Raw genomic sequence first — 20,000 nt, forward strand, 5'->3', positions numbered from 1 at the left:
GCCTTGCCACGGCGTCGCCCAACATGCCATGCCACGGCCTCGGCCCGCATGCCTTGCCACGGCCTCGGCCGCGCATGCCATGCCACCGCGTTGCCCGGCATGCCATGCCTTGGCCTCGGTCAACATGCCATGCCACGGCCTCGGCCTCGGCCCGCATGCCTTGCTACGGCGTCGCCCAACATGCAGTGCCACGGCCTCGGCCCGCATGCCATGCCACGGCCTCGGCCCGCATGCCTTGCCACGGCGTCGCCCAACATGCCATGCCACGGCCTCGGCCCGCATGCCTTGCCACGGCCTCGGCCGCGCATGCCATGCCACCGCGTTGCCCGGCATGCCATGCCTTGGCCTCGGTCAACATGCCATGCCACAGCCTCGGCCTCGGCCCGCATGCCTTGCTACGGCGTCGCCCAACATGCAGTGCCACGGCCTCGGCCCGCATGCCATGCCACGGCCTCGGCCCGCATGCCTTGCCACGGCGTCGCCCAACATGCCATGCCACGGCCTCGGCCCGCATGCCTTGCCACGGCCTCGGCCGCGCATGCCATGCCACCGCGTTGCCCGGCATGCCATGCCTTGGCCTCGGTCAACATGCCATGCCACGGCCTCGGCCTCGGCCCGCATGCCTTGCTACGGCGTCGCCCAACATGCAGTGCCACGGCCTCGGCCCGCATGCCATGCCACGGCCTCGGCCCGCATGCCTTGCCACGGCGTCGCCCAACATGCCATGCCACGGCCTCGGCTAGCATGCCATGCCACGGCCTCGGCCCGCATGCCTTGCCAAGGCGTTGCCCAACATGCCATGCCATGCCACGGCCTCGGCCCGCATGTCTTGCCAAGGCGTTGCCCAACATGCCATGCCACGGCCTCGGCCCGCATGCCTTGCCACGGCGTTGCCCAGCATGCCATGCCACCGCGTTGCCCGGCATGCCATGCCTTAGCCTTGGCCAGCATGGCATGCCACGGCCTCGGCCATCATGCCATGCCACGGCCTCGGCCCGCATGCCTTGCCACGGCGTTGCCCAACATGCCATGCCACGGCCTCGGCCCGCATGCCATGCCATGCCATGCCTTGGCCTTGGCCAGCATGACATGCCACGGCCTCGGCCCGCATGCCTTGCTACGGCGTCGCCCAACAAGCCATGCCACGGCCTCGGCCCGCATGACATGCCACGGCCTCGGACCGCATGCCTTGCTACGGCGTCGCCCAACATGCCATGCCACGGCCTCGGCCCGCATGACATGCCACGGCCTCGGCCATCATGCCATGCCACGGCCTCGGCCCGCATGCCTTGCCACGGCGTTGCCCAACATGCCATGCCACGGCCTCGGCCCGCATGCCATGCCATGCCACGGCCACGGCCCGCATGCCATGCCACGGCCACGGCCTCGGCCCGCATGCCTTGCTACGGCGTCGCCCAACATGCCATGCCACGGCCTCGGCCCGCATGCCGTGCCACGGCCTCGGCCCGCATGCCATGCCATGCCACGGCCCGCATGTCTTGCCACGGCGTTGCCAAACATGCCATGCCACGGCCTCGGCCCGCATGCCTTGCGACGGCGTCGCCCAACATGCCATGCCACGGCCACGGCCCGCATGCCATGCCACGGCCTCGGCCCGCATGCCATGCCACGGCCTCGGCCCGCATGCCTTGCTGCGGCGTTGCCCAACATGCCATGCCACGGCCTCGGCCCGCATGCCTTGCCACCGCGTTGCCCAGCATGCCATGCCACCGCGTTGCCCGGCGTGCCATGCCTTAGCCTTGGCCAACATGTCGAGCCACGGCCTCGGCCCGCATGCCATGCCATGCCACAGCCCGCATGTCTTGCCACGGCATTGCCAAACATGCCATGCCACGGCCTCGGCCCGCATGACGTGCCACGGCCTCGGCCCGCATGCCGTGCCACGGCCTCGGCCCGCATGCCGTGCCACGGCCTCGGCCCGCATGACATGCCACGACGCCGCCCAACTTGCCATGCCACGGCCTCGGCCCGCATGCCCTGCCACGGCCTCGGCCCGCATGACATGCCACGGCCTCGGCCCGCATGCCTTGCTACGGCGTCGCCCAACATGCCATGCCACGGCCTCGGCCCGCATGCCATGCCACGGCCTCGGCCCGCATGACATGCCACGGCCTCGGACCGCATGCCTTGCTACGGCGTCGCCCAACATGCCATGCCACGGGCTCGGCCCGCATGCCACGGCACGGCCTCGGCCCGCATGCCTTGCTACGGCGTCGCCCAACATGCCATGCCACGGCCTCGGCCCGCATGCCATGCCACGGCCTCGGCCCGCATGACATGCCACGGCCTCGGACCGCATGCCTTGCTACGGCGTCGCCCAACATGCCATGCCACGGCCTCGGCCCGCATGCCACGGCACGGCCTCGGCCCGCATGCCTTGCTACGGCGTCGCCCAACATGCCATGCCACGGCCTCGGCCCGCATGCCATGCCACGGCCTCGGCCCGCATGACATGCCACGGCCTCGGACCGCATGCCTTGCTACGGCGTCGTCCAACATGCCATGCCACGGCCTCGGCCCGCATGCCATGCCACGGCCTCGGCCCGCATGCCATGCCACGGCCTCGGCCCGCATGCCTTGCTGCGGCGTTGCCCAACATGCCATGCCACGGCCTCGGCCCGCATGCCTTGCCACCGCGTTGCCCAGCATGCCATGCCACCGCGTTGCCCGGCGTGCCATGCCTTAGCCTTGGCCAACATGTCGAGCCACGGCCTCGGCCCGCATGCCATGCCATGCCACGGCCCGCATGTCTTGCCACGGCGTGGCCAAACATGCCATGCCACGGCCTCGGCCCGCATGACGTGCCACGGCCTCGGCCCGCATGACATGCCACGGCCTCGGCCCGCATGCCTTGCTACGGCGTCGCCCAACATGCCTTGCCACGGCCTCGGCCCGCATGCCATGCCGCGGCCTCGGCCCGCATGACATGCCACGGCCTCGGCCAGCATGCCTTGCCACGACGCCGCCCAACTTGCCATGCCACGGCCTCGGCCCGCATGCCATGCCACGGCCTCGGCCCGCATGACATGCCACGGCCTCGGCCCGCATGCCTTGCTACGGCGTCGCCCAACATGCCATGCCACGGCCTCGGCCCGCATGCCATGCCACGGCCTCGGCCCGCATGACATGCCACGGCCTCGGACCGCATGCCTTGCTACGGCGTCGCCCAACATGCCATGCCACGGCCTCGGCCCGCATGCCACGGCACGGCCTCGGCCCGCATGCCTTGCTACGGCGTCGCCCAACATGCCATGCCACGGCCTCGGCCCGCATGCCATGCCACGGCCTCGGCCCGCATGACATGCCACGGCCTCGGACCGCATGCCTTGCTACGGCGTCGCCCAACATGCCATGCCACGGCCTCGGCCCGCACGCCACGGCACGGCCTCGGCCCGCATGCCTTGCTACGGCGTCGCCCAGCATGCCATGCCACGGCCTCGGCCCGCATGCCATGCCACGGCCTCGGCCCGCATGACATGCCACGGCCTCGGACCGCATGCCTTGCTACGGCGTCGCCCAACATGCCATGCCACGGCCTCGGCCCGCATGACATGCCACGGCCTCGGACCGCATGCCTTGCTACGGCGTCGCCCAACATGCCATGCCACGGCCTCGGCCCGCATGCCATGCCACGGCCTCGGCCCGCATGACATGCCACGGCCTCGGCCCGCATGCCTTGCGACGGCGTCGCCCAACATGCCTTGCCACGGCCTCGGCCCGCATGCCATGCCACGGCCTCGGCCCGCATGCCTTGCCACGACGTCGCCCAACTTGCCATGCCACGGCCTCGGCCCGCATGCCATGCCACGGCCTCGGCCCGCATGACATGCCACGGCCTCGGACCGCATGCCTTGCTACGGCGTCGCCCAACATGCCATGCCACGGCCTCGGCCCGCATGCCATGCCACGGCCTCGGCCCGCATGACATGCCACGGCCTCGGACCGCATGCCTTGCTACGGCGTCGCCCAACATGCCATGCCACGGCCTCGGCCCGCATGCCACGGCACGGCCTCGGCCCGCATGCCTTGCTACGGCGTCGCCCAACATGCCATGCCACGGCCTCGGCCCGCATGCCATGCCATGCCATGCCTTGGCCTTGGCCAGCATGACATGCCACGGCCTCGGCCCGCATGCCTTGCTACGGCGTCGCCCAACAAGCCATGCCACGGCCTCGGCCCGCATGACATGCCACGGCCTCGGACCGCATGCCTTGCTACGGCGTCGCCCAACATGCCATGCCACGGCCTCGGCCCGCATGACATGCCACGGCCTCGGCCATCATGCCATGCCACGGCCTCGGCCCGCATGCCTTGCCACGGCGTTGCCCAACATGCCATGCCACGGCCTCGGCCCGCATGCCATGCCATGCCACGGCCACGGCCCGCATGCCATGCCACGGCCACGGCCTCGGCCCGCATGCCTTGCTACGGCGTCGCCCAACATGCCATGCCACGGCCTCGGCCCGCATGCCGTGCCACGGCCTCGGCCCGCATGCCATGCCATGCCACGGCCCGCATGTCTTGCCACGGCGTTGCCAGACATGCCATGCCACGGCCTCGGCCCGCATGCCTTGCGACGGCGTCGCCCAACATGCCATGCCACGGCCACGGCCCGCATGCCATGCCACGGCCTCGGCCCGCATGCCATGCCACGGCCTCGGCCCGCATGCCTTGCTGCGGCGTTGCCCAACATGCCATGCCACGGCCTCGGCCCGCATGCCTTGCCACCGCGTTGCCCAGCATGCCATGCCACCGCGTTGCCCGGCGTGCCATGCCTTAGCCTTGGCCAACATGTCGAGCCACGGCCTCGGCCCGCATGCCATGCCATGCCACAGCCCGCATGTCTTGCCACGGCATTGCCAAACATGCCATGCCACGGCCTCGGCCCGCATGACGTGCCACGGCCTCGGCCCGCATGCCGTGCCACGGCCTCGGCCCGCATGACATGCCACGGCCTCGGCCCGCATGCCTTGCCACGACGCCGCCCAACTTGCCATGCCACGGCCTCGGCCCGCATGCCCTGCCACGGCCTCGGCCCGCATGACATGCCACGGCCTCGGCCCGCATGCCTTGCTACGGCGTCGCCCAACATGCCATGCCACGGCCTCGGCCCGCATGCCATGCCACGGCCTCGGCCCGCATGACATGCCACGGCCTCGGACCGCATGCCTTGCTACGGCGTCGCCCAACATGCCATGCCACGGGCTCGGCCCGCATGCCACGGCACGGCCTCGGCCCGCATGCCTTGCTACGGCGTCGCCCAACATGCCATGCCACGGCCTCGGCCCGCATGCCATGCCACGGCCTCGGCCCGCATGACATGCCACGGCCTCGGACCGCATGCCTTGCTACGGCGTCGCCCAACATGCCATGCCACGGCCTCGGCCCGCATGCCACGGCACGGCCTCGGCCCGCATGCCTTGCTACGGCGTCGCCCAACATGCCATGCCACGGCCTCGGCCCGCATGCCATGCCACGGCCTCGGCCCGCATGACATGCCACGGCCTCGGACCGCATGCCTTGCTACGGCGTCGTCCAACATGCCATGCCACGGCCTCGGCCCGCATGCCATGCCACGGCCTCGGCCCGCATGCCATGCCACGGCCTCGGCCCGCATGCCTTGCTGCGGCGTTGCCCAACATGCCATGCCACGGCCTCGGCCCGCATGCCTTGCCACCGCGTTGCCCAGCATGCCATGCCACCGCGTTGCCCGGCGTGCCATGCCTTAGCCTTGGCCAACATGTCGAGCCACGGCCTCGGCCCGCATGCCATGCCATGCCACGGCCCGCATGTCTTGCCACGGCGTGGCCAAACATGCCATGCCACGGCCTCGGCCCGCATGACGTGCCACGGCCTCGGCCCGCATGACATGCCACGGCCTCGGCCCGCATGCCTTGCTACGGCGTCGCCCAACATGCCTTGCCACGGCCTCGGCCCGCATGCCATGCCGCGGCCTCGGCCCGCATGACATGCCACGGCCTCGGCCAGCATGCCTTGCCACGACGCCGCCCAACTTGCCATGCCACGGCCTCGGCCCGCATGCCATGCCCCGGCCTCGGCCCGCATGACATGCCACGGCCTCGGCCCGCATGCCTTGCTACGGCGTCGCCCAACATGCCATGCCACGGCCTCGGCCCGCATGCCATGCCACGGCCTCGGCCCGCATGACATGCCACGGCCTCGGACCGCATGCCTTGCTACGGCGTCGCCCAACATGCCATGCCACGGCCTCGGCCCGCATGCCACGGCACGGCCTCGGCCCGCATGCCTTGCTACGGCGTCGCCCAACATGCCATGCCACGGCCTCGGCCCGCATGCCATGCCACGGCCTCGGCCCGCATGACATGCCACGGCCTCGGACCGCATGCCTTGCTACGGCGTCGCCCAACATGCCATGCCACGGCCTCGGCCCGCACGCCACGGCACGGCCTCGGCCCGCATGCCTTGCTACGGCGTCGCCCAGCATGCCATGCCACGGCCTCGGCCCGCATGCCATGCCACGGCCTCGGCCCGCATGACATGCCACGGCCTCGGACCGCATGCCTTGCTACGGCGTCGCCCAACATGCCATGCCACGGCCTCGGCCCGCATGCCATGCCACGGCCTCGGCCCGCATGACATGCCACGGCCTCGGCCCGCATGCCTTGCGACGGCGTCGCCCAACATGCCTTTCCACGGCCTCGGCCCGCATGCCATGCCACGGCCTCGGCCCGCATGCCTTGCCACGACGTCGCCCAACTTGCCATGCCACGGCCTCGGCCCGCATGCCATGCCACGGCCTCGGCCCGCATGACATGCCACGGCCTCGGACCGCATGCCTTGCTACGGCGTCGCCCAACATGCCATGCCACGGCCTCGGCCCGCATGCCATGCCACGGCCTCGGCCCGCATGACATGCCACGGCCTCGGACCGCATGCCTTGCTACGGCGTCGCCCAACATGCCATGCCACGGCCTCGGCCCGCATGCCACGGCACGGCCTCGGCCCGCATGCCTTGCTACGGCGTCGCCCAACATGCCATGCCACGGCCTCGGCCCGCATGCCATGCCACGGCCTCGGCCCGCATGACATGCCACGGCCTCGGCCCGCATGCCTTGCTACGGCGTCGCCCAACATGCCTTGCCACGGCCTCGGCCCGCATGCCATGCCACGGCCTCGGCCCGCATGCCATGCCACGGCCTCGGCGCGCATGACATGCCACGGCCTCGGCCCGCATGCCATGCTACGGCGTCGCCCAACATGCCATGCCACGGCCTCGGCCCGCATGCCATGCCACGGCCTCGGCCCGCATGCCATGCCACGGCCTCGGCCCGCATGACAGGCCACGGCCTCGGACCGCATGCCTTGCTACGGCGTCGCCCAACATGCCATGCCACGGCCTCGGCCCGCATGCCATGCCACGGCCTCGGCCCGCATGCCACGGCACGGCCTCGGCCCGCATGCCTTGCTACGGCGTCGCCCAACATGCCATGCCACGGCCTCGGCCCGCATGCCATGCCACGGCCTCGGCCCGCATGACATGCCACGGCCTCGGACCGCATGCCTTGCTACGGCGTCGCCCAACATGCCATGCCACAGCCTCGGCCCGCATGCCGTGCCACGGCCTCGGCCTCGGCCCGCATGCCTTGCTACGACGTTGGCCAACATGCCATGCCACGGCCCCGGCCCGCATGCCATGCCACCGCGTTGCCCGGCGTGCCATGCCTTAGCCTTGGCCAACATGTCGTGCCACGGCCTCGGCCCGCATGCCATGCCATGCCACGGCCCTCATGTCTTGCCACGGCGTTGCCAAACATGCCATGCCACGGCCTCGGCCCGCATGCCTTGCTACGGCGTCGCCCAACATGCCATGACATGCCACGGCCTCGGCCCGCATGCCTTGCTACGGCGTCGCCCAACATGCCATGCCACGGCCTCGGCCCGCATGCCATGCCACGGCCTCGGCCCGCATGCCTTGCGACGGCGTCGCCCAACATGCCATGCCACGGCCTCTGCCCGCATGCCATGCCACGGCCTCGGCCCGCGTGACATGCCACGGCCTCGGCCCGCATGCCTTGCCACGACGTCGCCCAACTTGCCATGCCACGGCCTCGGCCCGCATGCCATGCCACGGCCTCGGCTCGCATGACATGCCACGGCCTCGGCCCGCATGCCTTGCTACGGCGTCGCCCAACATGCCATGCCACGGCCTCGGCCCGCATGCCATGCCATGGCCTCGGCCCGCATGACATGCCACGGCCTCGGACCGCATGCCTTGCTACGGCGTCGCCCAACATGCCATGCCACGGCCCCGGCCCGCATGCCTTGCCACCGCGTTGCCCGGCGTGCCATGCCACCGCGTTGCCCGGCGTGCCATGCCTTAGCCTTGGCCAACATGTCGTGCCACGGCCTCGGCCCGCATGCCATGCCATGCCACGGCCCGCATGTCTTGCCACGGCGTTGCCAAACATGCCATGCCACGGCCTCGGCCCGCATGCCTTGCCACGGCCTCGGCCAACATGCCATGCCACGGCCTCGGCCCGCATGCCATGCCACGGCCTCGGCCCGCATGACATGCCACGGCCTCGGCCCGCATGCCTTGCTACGGCGTCGCCCAACATGCCATGCCACGGCCTCGGCCCGCATGCCATGCCACGGCCTCGGCCCGCATGCCCTTCTACGGCGTTGCCCAACATGCCATGCCACGGCCTCGGCCCGCATGCCTTGCCACCGCGTTGCCCAGCATGCCATGCCACCGCGTTGCCCGGCGTGCCATGCCTTAGCCTTGGCCAACATGTCGTGCCACGGCCTCGGCCCGCATGCCATGCCACGGCCTCGGCCCGCATGTCTTGCCACGGCGTTGCCCAACATGCCATGCCACGGCCTCGGCCCCCATGCCTTGCCACCGCGCTGCCCAGCATGCCAATGCACCGCGTTGCCCGGCGTGCCATGCCTTAGCCTTGGCCAACATGCCACGCCACGGCCTCGGCCCGCATGGCTTGCCAGGGCGTTGCCCAACATGCCATGCCACGGCCTCGGCCCGCATGTCTTGCCACGGCGTTGCCCAACATGCCATGCCATGCCACGCCACGGCCTCGGCCCGCATGCCATGCCACGGCCTCGGCCCGCATGCCATGCCATGCCACGGCCTCGGCCCGCATGCCATGCCACGGCCTCGGCCAGCATGCCATGCCAAGGCCTCGGCCCGCATGCCTTGCCACGGCGTTGCCCAGCATGCCATGCCACCGCGTTGCCCAGCGGGCCGTGCCGCGGCCTCGGCCCGCATGCCTTGCGACTGCCTTGGCCAGCGTGCCATGCCACAGCGTGCCATGCCTTAGCCTTGGCCTACATGCCATGCCACTGCCTTGGCCAGCATGTCGTGCCACCGCCACGGCCAGCATGCCATGCCGGTCCGTTGCCCAGCATGCCACGGCCGTGGCGGCATGGCAAGCCACGGCCTCGGCCAGCATGCCATGCCACGGCCTCGGCCAGCATGCCATGGCACTGTCTTGGTCAGCATGCCATGCCATGGCACCGCCTTGTCCAGCACGCCGTGCCGCAGCGTTGGCCAGCATGCCTTGGCCGGCATGCCATGCCAATGCCTTGGGCCAACATGGCGTGCCACGGGCTGGGCCATGCCGGTCCGTTGCCCGGCATGCCACGGCCGTGGCGGCATGGCAAGCCACGGCCTCGGCCAGCATGCCATGCCCCGGCCTCGCCCAGCATGCCATGGCACGGTCTTGGTCAGCATGCCATGCCATGGCACCGCCTTGTGCAGCGTTGGCCAGCATGCCTTGGCCGGCATGCCATGCCAATGCCTTGGGCCAACATGGCGTGCCACGGGCTGGGCGAGCACGGCATGCCACGGGCTGGGCGAGCATGCCACGCCACGGCCTTGGCTAGCAGCAAGGCATGCCACGGCCTCGGCGAGCATGCCATGCCATGCCAAGGCCAAGGCCAAAGCCAAGGCCAAGGCAGTGGGCAAGGCCAAGTCCCTGTGCAAGGCATGGCCAAGGCCAAGGCAAAGGCCAAGGCCGCGGGCAAAGGCCAAGGCCAAGGCCAAGGCCATGGCGTGCCACCGCCTCGATCGATCTTTTTGAACATGATTCTTTTATAATCTTACCCAAACCGTGCAACACAATTAAAAATGCACTACAATCAATTTTAAATGTCATTCCCTATTTTTTTGCAATTTTTCTGGAGCTTTTCGAATTTTTAAAGCCCTTATTTGGCATAAAAAAATCAAAATAAAATAAAAAAAATGAAAAAAATAATTTAATAATTTCTATAATTACTAGTGAATCATCCTTTAATTATGGGAATTTTTCCATAATTTTTTGACTATTTTTATTAATTTTTATTATTTTTTAAGTATTAATATCGAAATAAATTAAAATAAAATATTTTCTGTAAAAAAATATTTTTTTTAATTTTTTTTATGGTGTATTAAATTATTTCCTACAACTTTCATGTTGAAAGTTTTGGCAAAAAACCATTACTTTTTAAAAAAACCCCATTATGACTCCTCGAACATGCTTGATGTTTCCTCCTGCCAGATTGAAAAGGGCTTAACAGGCTATTATAAGGGGGGGGCACCTCCCTTGCCCAGGGCAAGGCAGTGGCAGGTACGCCCCATGTTGGGCGCGGCCTGGGCTGCGGCCTTGGGTTACATGCACTGCGGCTCGACCGCGGCCTGGGCTGCGGCCTGGGGCGGCTCGGCCGCGGCCTTGGGCGGCCTGGACCGCGGCCTTGGGCGGCCTTGCGCGGCCTGGGCGCGGCCTTGGGCGGCCTGGGCGCGGCCTTGCGCGGCCTGGGCGCGGCCTTGGGCAGCATGGCGTGGCATGCGCGCGGGCGTGGGCGGCCTGGCATGCGCGCGGCATGGGCAGCACGGCATGGCATGCGCACGGCCTGGGCGGCCTGGCATGCAGCCGGCCTGGCATGCCCGCGGCGTGGGCAGCACGGCATGGCATGCGCACGGCCTGGGCGGCCTGGCATGCAGCCGGCCTGGCATGCCCGCGGCGTGGGCAGCACGGCATGGCATGCGCACGGCCTGGGCGGCCTGGCATGCAGCCGGCCTGGGCAGCACGGCATGGCATGCGCACGGCCTGGGCGGCCTGGCATGCCCGCGGCGTGGGCAGCGTGGCCTGTGCGAATACCGCGCGCGTGGTCTTTTGACCACGGTGCGCGTGTTGCGCGCATGGTCGCGCACGCCTTTGCACGCCTTCGCACGCAACGCACGTCTAGTGATAAGAACCGCAGCCAAGGCAGCCCAGCCCCAAGGCCAAGGCCAGCAGCATGGCATGCCACGGCGAAGGCAGCCCAGCCAAAGCCAGCAGCATGCCATGCCAAGGCCAGCAGCATGCCATGCCACGGCCAAGGCAGGCCAGCCAAAGCCAGCAGCATGCCATGCCAAGGCCAAGGCCAGCAGCATGCCATGCCACGGCCAAGGCAGCCCAGCCAAAGCCAGCAGCATGCCAAGCCAAGGCCAAGGCCAGCAGCATGCCATGCCACGGCCAAGGCAGCCCAGCCAAAGCCAGCAGCATGCCATGCCAAGGCCTAGGCCAGCAGCATGCCATGCCACGGCCAAGGCAGGCAAGCCAAAGCCAGCAGCATGCCATGCCAAGGCCAAGGCCAGCAGCATGCCATGCCACGGCCAAGGCAGCCCAGCCAAAGCCAGCAGCATGCCATGCCAAGGCCTAGGCCAGCAGCATGCCATGCCACGGCCAAGGCAGGCCAGCCAAAGCCAGCAGCATGCCATGCCAAGGCCAAGGCCAGCAGCATGCCATGCCACGGCCAAGGCAGCCCAGCCAAAGCCAGCAGCATGCCATGCCAAGGCCTAGGCCAGCAGCATGCCATGCCACGGCCAAGGCAGGCAAGCCAAAGCCAGCAGCATGCCATGCCAAGGCCATGGCCAGCAGCATGCCATGCCACGGCCAAGGCAGCCCAGCCAAAGCCAGCAGCATGCCATGCCAAGGCCAAGGCCAGCAGCATGCCATGCCACGGCCAAGGCAGCCCAGCCAAAGCCAGCAGCATGCCATATCACGGCCAAGGGCAGCAGCATGCCATGCCACGGCCAAGGCAGCCCAGCCAAAGCCAGCAGCATGCCATGCCATGGCCTAGGCCAGCAGCATGCCATGCCACGGCCAAGGCATGCCAGCCAAAGCCAGCAGCATGCCATGCCAAGGCCAAGGCCAGCAGCATGCCATGCCACGGCCAAGGCAGGCCAGCCAAAGCCAGCAGCATGCCATGCCAAGGCCTAGGCCAGCAGCATGCCATGCCACGGCCAAGGCAGCCCAGCCAAAGCCAGCAGCATGCCATGCCAAGGCCAAGGCCAGCAGCATGCCATGCCACGGCCAAGGCAGCCCAGCCAAAGCCAGCAGCATGCCATGCCAAGGCCTAGGCCAGCAGCATGCCATGCCACGGCCAAGGCAGGCAAGCCAAAGCCAGCAGCATGCCATGCCAAGGCCATGGCCAGCAGCATGCCATGCCACGGCCAAGGCAGCCCAGCCAAAGCCAGCAGCATGCCATGCCAAGGCCAAGGCCAGCAGCATGCCATGCCACGGCCAAGGCAGCCCAGCCAAAGCCAGCAGCATGCCATGCCAAGGCCTAGGCCAGCAGCATGCCATGCCACGGCCAAGGCAGGCCAGCCAAAGCCAGCAGCATGCCATGCCAAGGCCAAGGCCAGCAGCATGCCATGCCACGGCCAAGGCAGCCCACCCAAAGCCAGCAGCATGCCATGCCAAGGCCTAGGCCAGCAGCATGCCATGCCACGGCCAAGGCAGGCCAGCCAAAGCCAGCAGCATGCCATGCCAAGGCCAAGGCCAGCAGCATGCCATGCCACGGCCAAGGCAGCCCAACCAAAGCCAGCAGCATGCCATGCCAAGGCCTAGGCCAGCAGCATGCCATGCCACGGCCAAGGCAGGCCAGCCAAAGCCAGCAGCATGCCATGCCAAGGCCTAGGCCAGCAGCATGCCATGCCACGGCCAAGGCAGCCCAGCCAAAGCCAGCAGCATGCCATGCCAAGGCCTAGGCCAGCAGCATGCCATGCCACGGCCAAGGCAGGCCAGCCAAAGCCAGCAGCATGCCATGCCAAGGCCAAGGCCAGCAGCATGCCATGCCACGGCCAAGGCAGCCCAGCCAAAGCCAGCAGCATGCCATGCCAAGGCCTAGGCCAGCAGCATGCCATGCCACGGCCAAGGCAGGCAAGCCAAAGCCAGCAGCATGCCATGCCAAGGCCATGGCCAGCAGCATGCCATGCCACGGCCAAGGCAGCCCAGCCAAAGCCAGCAGCATGCCATGCCAAGGCCAAGGCCAGCAGCATGCCATGCCACGGCCAAGGCAGCCCAGCCAAAGCCAGCAGCATGCCATGCCAAGGCCTAGGCCAGCAGCATGCCATGCCACGGCCAAGGCAGGCCAGCCAAAGCCAGCAGCATGCCATGCCAAGGCCAAGGCCAGCAGCATGCCATGCCACGGCCAAGGCAGCCCAACCAAAGCCAGCAGCATGCCATGCCAAGGCCTAGGCCAGCAGCATGCCATGCCACGGCCAAGGCAGGCCAGCCAAAGCCAGCAGCATGCCATGCCAAGGCCTAGGCCACCAGCATGCCATGCCACGGCCAAGGCAGCCCAGCCAAAGCCAGCAGCATGCCATGCCAAGGCCAAGGCCAGCAGCATGCCATGCCACGGCCAAGGCAGCCCAGCCAAAGCCAGCAGCATGCCATGCCAAGGCCTAGGCCAGCAGCATGCCATGCCACGGCCAAGGCAGGCAAGCCAAAGCCAGCAGCATGCCATGCCAAGGCCATGGCCAGCAGCATGCCATGCCACGGCCAAGGCAGCCCAGCCAAAGCCAGCAGCATGCCATGCCAAGGCCAAGGCCAGCAGCATGCCATGCCACGGCCAAGGCAGCCCAGCCAAAGCCAGCAGCATGCCATGCCAAGGCCTAGGCCAGCAGCATGCCATGCCACGGCCAAGGCAGGCCAGCCAAAGCCAGCAGCATGCCATGCCAAGGCCAAGGCCAGCAGCATGCCATGCCACGGCCAAGGCAGCCCAACCAAAGCCAGCAGCATGCCATGCCAAGGCCTAGGCCAGCAGCATGCCATGCCACGGCCAAGGCAGGCCAGCCAAAGCCAGCAGCATGCCATGCCAAGGCCTAGGCCACCAGCATGCCATGCCACGGCCAAGGCAGCCCAGCCAAAGCCAGCAGCATGCCATGCCAAGGCCAAGGCCAGCAGCATGCCATGCCACGGCCAAGGCAGCCCAGCCAAAGCCAGCAGCATGCCATGCCAAGGCCTAGGCCAGCAGCATGCCATGCCACGGCCAAGGCAGGCCAGCCAAAGCCAGCAGCATGCCATGCCAAGGCCTAGGCCAGCAGCATGCCATGCCACGGCCAAGGCAGCCCAGCCAAAGCCAGCAGCATGCCATATCACGGCCAAGGGCAGCAGCATGCCATGCCACGGCCAAGGCAGCCCAGCCAAAGCCAGCAGCATGCCATGCCATGGCCTAGGCCAGCAGCATGCCATGCCACGGCCAAGGCAGGCCAGCCAAAGCCAGCAGCATGCCATGCCAAGGCCAAGGCCAGCAGCATGCCATGCCACGGCCAAGGCAGGCCAGCCAAAGCCAGCAGCATGCCATGCCAAGGCCTAGGCCAGCAGCATGCCATGCCACGGCCAAGGCAGCCCAGCCAAAGCCAGCAGCATGCCATCTCAAGGCCAAGGCCAGCAGCATGCCATGCCACGGCCAAGGCAGCCCAGCCAAGGCCAGCAGCATGCCATGCCATGGCCTAGGCCAGCAGCATGCCATGCCACGGCCAAGGCAGGCCAGCCAAAGCCAGCAGCATGCCATGCCAAGGCCTAGGCCAGCAGCATGCCATGCCACGGCCAAAACAGGCCAGCCAAAGCCAGCAGCATGCCATGCCAAGGCCTAGGCCAGCAGCATGCCATGCCACGGCCAAGGCAGGCCAGCCAAAGCCAGCAGCATGCCATGCCAAGGCCAAGGCCAGCAGCATGCCATGCCACGGCCAAGGCAGCCCAGCCAAAGCCAGCAGCATGCCATATCAAGGCCAAGGCCAGCAGCATACCATGCCACGGCCAAGGCAGCCCAGCCAAAGCCAGCAGCATGCCATGCCATGCCTAGGCCAGCAGCATGCCATGCCACGGCCAAGGCAGGCCAGCCAAAGCCAGCAGCATGCCATGCCAAGGCCTAGGCCAGCAGCATGCCATGCCACGGCCAAGGCAGGCCAGCCAAAGCCAGCAGCATGCCATACCAAGGCCAAGGCCAGCAGCATGCCATGCCAAGGCCAAGGCCAGCAGCATGCCATGCCACGGCCAAGGCTGCCAGCCAAAGCCAGCAGCATGCCATGCCAAGGCCTAGGCCAGCAGCATACCATGCCAAGGCCTAGGCCAGCAGCATGCCATGCCACGGCCAAGGCAGCCCAGCCAAAGCCAGCAGCATGCCATGCCAAGGCCTAGGCCAGCAGCATGCCATGCCACGGCCAAGGCAGCCCAGCCAAAGCCAGCAGCATGCCATGCCAAGGCCTAGGCCAGCAGCATGCCATGCCACGGCCAAGGCAGCCCAGCCAAAGCCAGCAGCATGCCATGCCAAGGCCAAGGCCAGCAGCATGCCATGCCACGGCCAAGGCAGCCCAGCCAAAGCCAGCAGCATGCCATGCCAAGGCCAAGGCCAAGGCCAGCAGCATGCCATGCCACGGCCAAGGCAGCCCAGCCAAAGCCAGCAGCATGCCATGCCAAGGCCTAGGCCAGCAGCATGCCATGCCACGGCCAAGGCAGGCCAGCCAAAGCCAACAACATGGCATGCCAAGGCCAAGGCCAGCAGCATGCCATGCCACGGCCAAGGCAGCCCAGCCAAAGCCAGCAGCATTGCATGCCAAGGCCTAGGCCAGCAGCATGCCATGCCACGGCCAAGGCAGGCCAGCCAAAGCCAGCAGCATGCCATGCCAAGGCCAAGGCCAGCAGCATGCCATGCCACGGCCAAGGCAGCCCAACCAAAGCCAGCAGCATGCCATGCCAAGGCTTAGGCCAGCAGCATGCCATGCCACGGCCAAGGCAGGCCAGCCAAAGCCAGCAGCATGCCATGCCAAGGCCTAGGCCACCAGCATGCCATGCCACGGCCAAGGCAGCCCAGCCAAAGCCAGCAGCATGCCATGCCAAGGCCAAGGCCAGCAGCATGCCATGCCACGGCCAAGGCAGCCCAGCCAAAGCCAGCAGCATGCCATGCGAAGGCCTAGGCCAGCAGCATGCCATGCCACGGCCAACGCAGGCCAGCCAAAGCCAGCAGCATGCCATGCCAAGGCCTAGGCCAGCAGCATGCCATGCCACGGCCAAGGCAGCCCAGCCAAAGCCAGCAGCATGCCATATCAAGGCCAAGGGCAGCAGCATGCCATGCCACGGCCAAGGCAGCCCAGCCAAAGCCAGCAGCATGCCATGCCATGGCCTAGGCCAGCAGCATGCCATGCCACGGCCAAGGCAGGCCAGCCAAAGCCAGCAGCATGCCATGCCACGGCCAAGGCAGCCCAGCCAAAGCCAGCAGCATGCCATGCCAAGGCCAAGGCCAAGGCCAGCAGCATGCCATGCCACGGCCAAGGCAGCCCAGCCAAAGCCAGCAGCATGCCATGCCAAGGCCTAGGCCAGCAGCATGCCATGCCACGGCCAAGGCAGGCCAGCCAAAGCCAACAACATGGCATGCCAAGGCCAAGGCCAGCAGCATGCCATGCCACGGCCAAGGCAGCCCAGCCAAAGCCAGCAGCATTGCATGCCAAGGCCTAGGCCAGCAGCATGCCATGCCACGGCCAAGGCAGGCCAGCCAAAGCCAGCAGCATGCCATGCCAAGGCCAAGGCCAGCAGCATGCCATGCCACGGCCAAGGCAGGCCAGCCAAAGCCAGCAGCATGCCATGCCAAGGCCAAGGCCAGCAGCATGCCATGCCACGGCCAAGGCTGCCAGCCAAAGCCAGCAGGATGCCATGCCAAGGCCTAGGCCAGCAGCATGCCATGCCACGGCCAAGGCAGCCCAGCCAAAGCCAGCAGCATGCCATGCCAAGGCCTAGGCCAGCAGCATGCCATGCCACGGCCAAGGCAGCCCAGCCAAAGCCAGCAGCATGCCATGCCACGGCCAAGGCAGCCCAGCCAAAGCCAGCAGCATGCCATGCCAAGGCCAAGGCCAAGGCCAGCAGCATGCCATGCCACGGCCAAGGCCAAGGCCAAGGCAGCCCATCCGAAGCCAGCAACATTCCATGGCAAGGCCAACGCAGCCCAGCCAAAGCCGGCGGCATGCCATGCCAAGGCCAAGGCCAGCCGCATGTCTTGCCACGGCCTTGTCCCGCAGCGTGGCGTGCCTTGGCCTTGGGCTAGAACATCGCATGCCACGCCCTTGGCAAGCAATCCTGTCCCTCGTGTAATTGCCATTTGGTTTGGCTTTGACTTACGTATATGTTGCCCTGCGAAATGCTTGTCCCTCGGGTAATAGCCGGTTTGGTTGCCTTTGACTTGCGAACACGTTGCTAGTGCTTTCCCCAGTGGAAGCTTGTTGGGAAAAGTATGTCCCTCGGAAGTTGCCTGTTGCGTTTGTTATTTGCATTCGAGCTATCCGATGCTTGCTGGGTTTCTCTAAGAGTTTTTGCACGTTCGTCGGGCTTTTTAATTATTTATTTACTCATAAAAATTATAATAAAATAAATTAAAAATAAAAAAATAATTAAAAAAATTACTATAATTACTAGTGCCTCATCTTATAATTGTTGGAATTTTTCTAGAATTTTTTGAGTATTTTTAGTAATTTTTATTATTTTTTAAGTATTAAAATTGAAATAAATTAAAATAAAATATTCCGGTGGCCAAATATTTTTTTATAATTTTTTTTATGGTGTATTAAATTATTTCATACAACTTTCATGTTGAAAGTTTTGGCAAAAAACCATTACTTTTTAAAAAAACCCCATTATGACTCCTCGAACATGCTTGATGTTTCCTCCTGCCAGATTGAAAAGGGCTTAACAGGCTATTATAAGGGGGGGGCACCTCCCTTAAGGCTGGCCAGCATGGCCAGGCCACAGGCCACGCCTATGCCTAGGCGGGCGCTTGGCACATGCCATCGCTTGGCTTGTGGCATTGGCTTGTGGCATCGAAACTACATAGCCAAGCACGGGATGCGTCGAGTGGCGGCCCGCGGCGGTGGCGGTGGCACGTTGGCCTAGGGCAGCATGCCATGCCACAGCCTTGGCCAGCAACATGGCATGCCAAAGCCTTGGCCAGCAGCATGCCATGCCCTGGCCTTGGCAAGCATGTCATGCCACGGCCTTGGCCAGCAGCATGCCATGCCACGACCTTGGCCAGCAGCATGCCATGCCCCGGCCTTGGCCAGCATGTCATGCCACGGCCTTGGCCAGCAGCATGCCATGCCACAGCCTTGGCCAGCAGCATGCCATGCCACAGCCTTGGCCAGCAACATGGCATGCCAAAGCCTTGGCCAGCAGCACGCCATGCCCCGGCCTTGGCAACCTTGCCAAGCCACGGCCATGGCCAGCAGCGTGCTATGCCCCGGCCTTGGCCAGCAGCGTGCCATGCCACGACCTTGGCCAGCAGCTTGCCATGCCCCGGCCTTGGCCAGCATGTCATGCCACGGCCTTGGCCAGCAGCATGCCATGCCACGGCCTTGGCCAGCAACATGGCATGCCGCGGCCTTGGCCGGCAGCATGCCATGCCGCGGCCTTGGCCGGCAGCATGGCAAGCCCAAGCCTTGGTCAGCAGCAGCATGCCATGCCAACGCCTTGGCCAGCAGCATGCCTTGCCACGGCCTCGGCCATCAGCATGCCTTGCCACGGCCTCGGCCATCAGCATGCCTTGCCACGGCCTCGGCCATCAGCATGCCTTGCCACGGCCTTGTCCAGCAGCATGGCATGCCCGGCCTTGGCCAGCAGCATGTCATGCCACGGCCTTGGCAAGCATGCCAAGCCACGGCCTTGGCAAGCATGCCAAGCCACGGCCTTGGCAAGCATGCCATGTCCCTCGGGTAATTGTACAAGTTGCCTTGCGAAATGCATGTCCCTCGGTTAAATTGCCATTTGGTTGGCTTTGGCGTGCGAACGAGTTGCCTGTGCTTTTCTTGTGGAAGCTTGTTGCGAGAAGTATGTCCCTCGAAAGTTGCCTGTTGCGTTTGTTATTTGCATTCGCGCTAACCGGTGCTTGCTCGGCCTCTCTAAATGTTTTCGCGCGTTCGTCGGGCTTCTTGGTCCTTCGGGGGGTGATTCGTTTTGGGGGGCTGGTGCACAGTGTACGTCGTGGCGCGTGAGTTGTGTTCGGTTTGTGCGAGTTGGACGGATCCCTGCCTGTGCAGCGAACTCCACTGGTGCATTCCTCCATGTCCCTCGGGTTGTCTTCGACTCGCCTTCGGGTTGCTTGCGCTTCCCTAGTGGAAGGTGCCTTGCGAAAAGCGTGTCCCTCGGGTAATTGCCATTTGGTTGGCTTTGACGTTCGAACGAGTTGCCTATGCTTTCCTAGTGGAAGCTTGTTGCGAAAAGTATGTCCCTCGAAATTTGCCTGTTGCGTTTGTTATTTGCATTCGCGCTAACCGGTGCTTGCTCGGCCTCTCTAAATGTTTTCGCGCGTTCGTCGGGCTTCTTAGTCCTTCGGGGGGTGATTCGTTTTGGGGGGCTGGTGCACAGTGTACGTCGTGGCGCGTGAGTTGTGTTCGGTTTGTGCGAGTTGGACGGATCCCTGCATGTGCAGCGAACTCCACTGGTGCATTCCTCCATGTCCCTCGGGTTGTCTTCGACTCGCCTTCGGGTTGCCTGCGCTTCCCTAGTGGAAGGTGCCTTGCGAAAAGCGTGTCCCTCGGGTAATTGCCATTTGGTTGGCTTTGACGTTCGAACGAGTTGCCTATGCTTTCCTAGTGGAAGCTTGTTGCGAAAAGTATGTCCCTCGAAAGTTGCCTGTTGCGCTTGTTACTTTCATTCGCGCTAACCGGTGCTTGCTCGGCCTCTCTAAATGTTTTC

The 20,000-nt window shown here is 65.9% G+C and overlaps 1 protein-coding gene across 1 annotated transcript in view; it reads right to left on the reverse strand.

Moving 5' to 3' along the window:
• The window catches only part of LOC145818212 (uncharacterized), a 237,950-nt gene that overhangs the window by 75,226 nt on the left and 142,724 nt on the right, over nt 1-20,000 (reverse strand). The window lies entirely within an intron of this gene.

Source organism: Camellia sinensis, unplaced genomic scaffold (genome assembly GCF_055761805.1).
Source record: "Camellia sinensis isolate YWXY unplaced genomic scaffold, ASM5576180v1 Unanchor6, whole genome shotgun sequence".
Taxonomy (NCBI): Eukaryota; Viridiplantae; Streptophyta; class Magnoliopsida; order Ericales; family Theaceae; genus Camellia; species Camellia sinensis.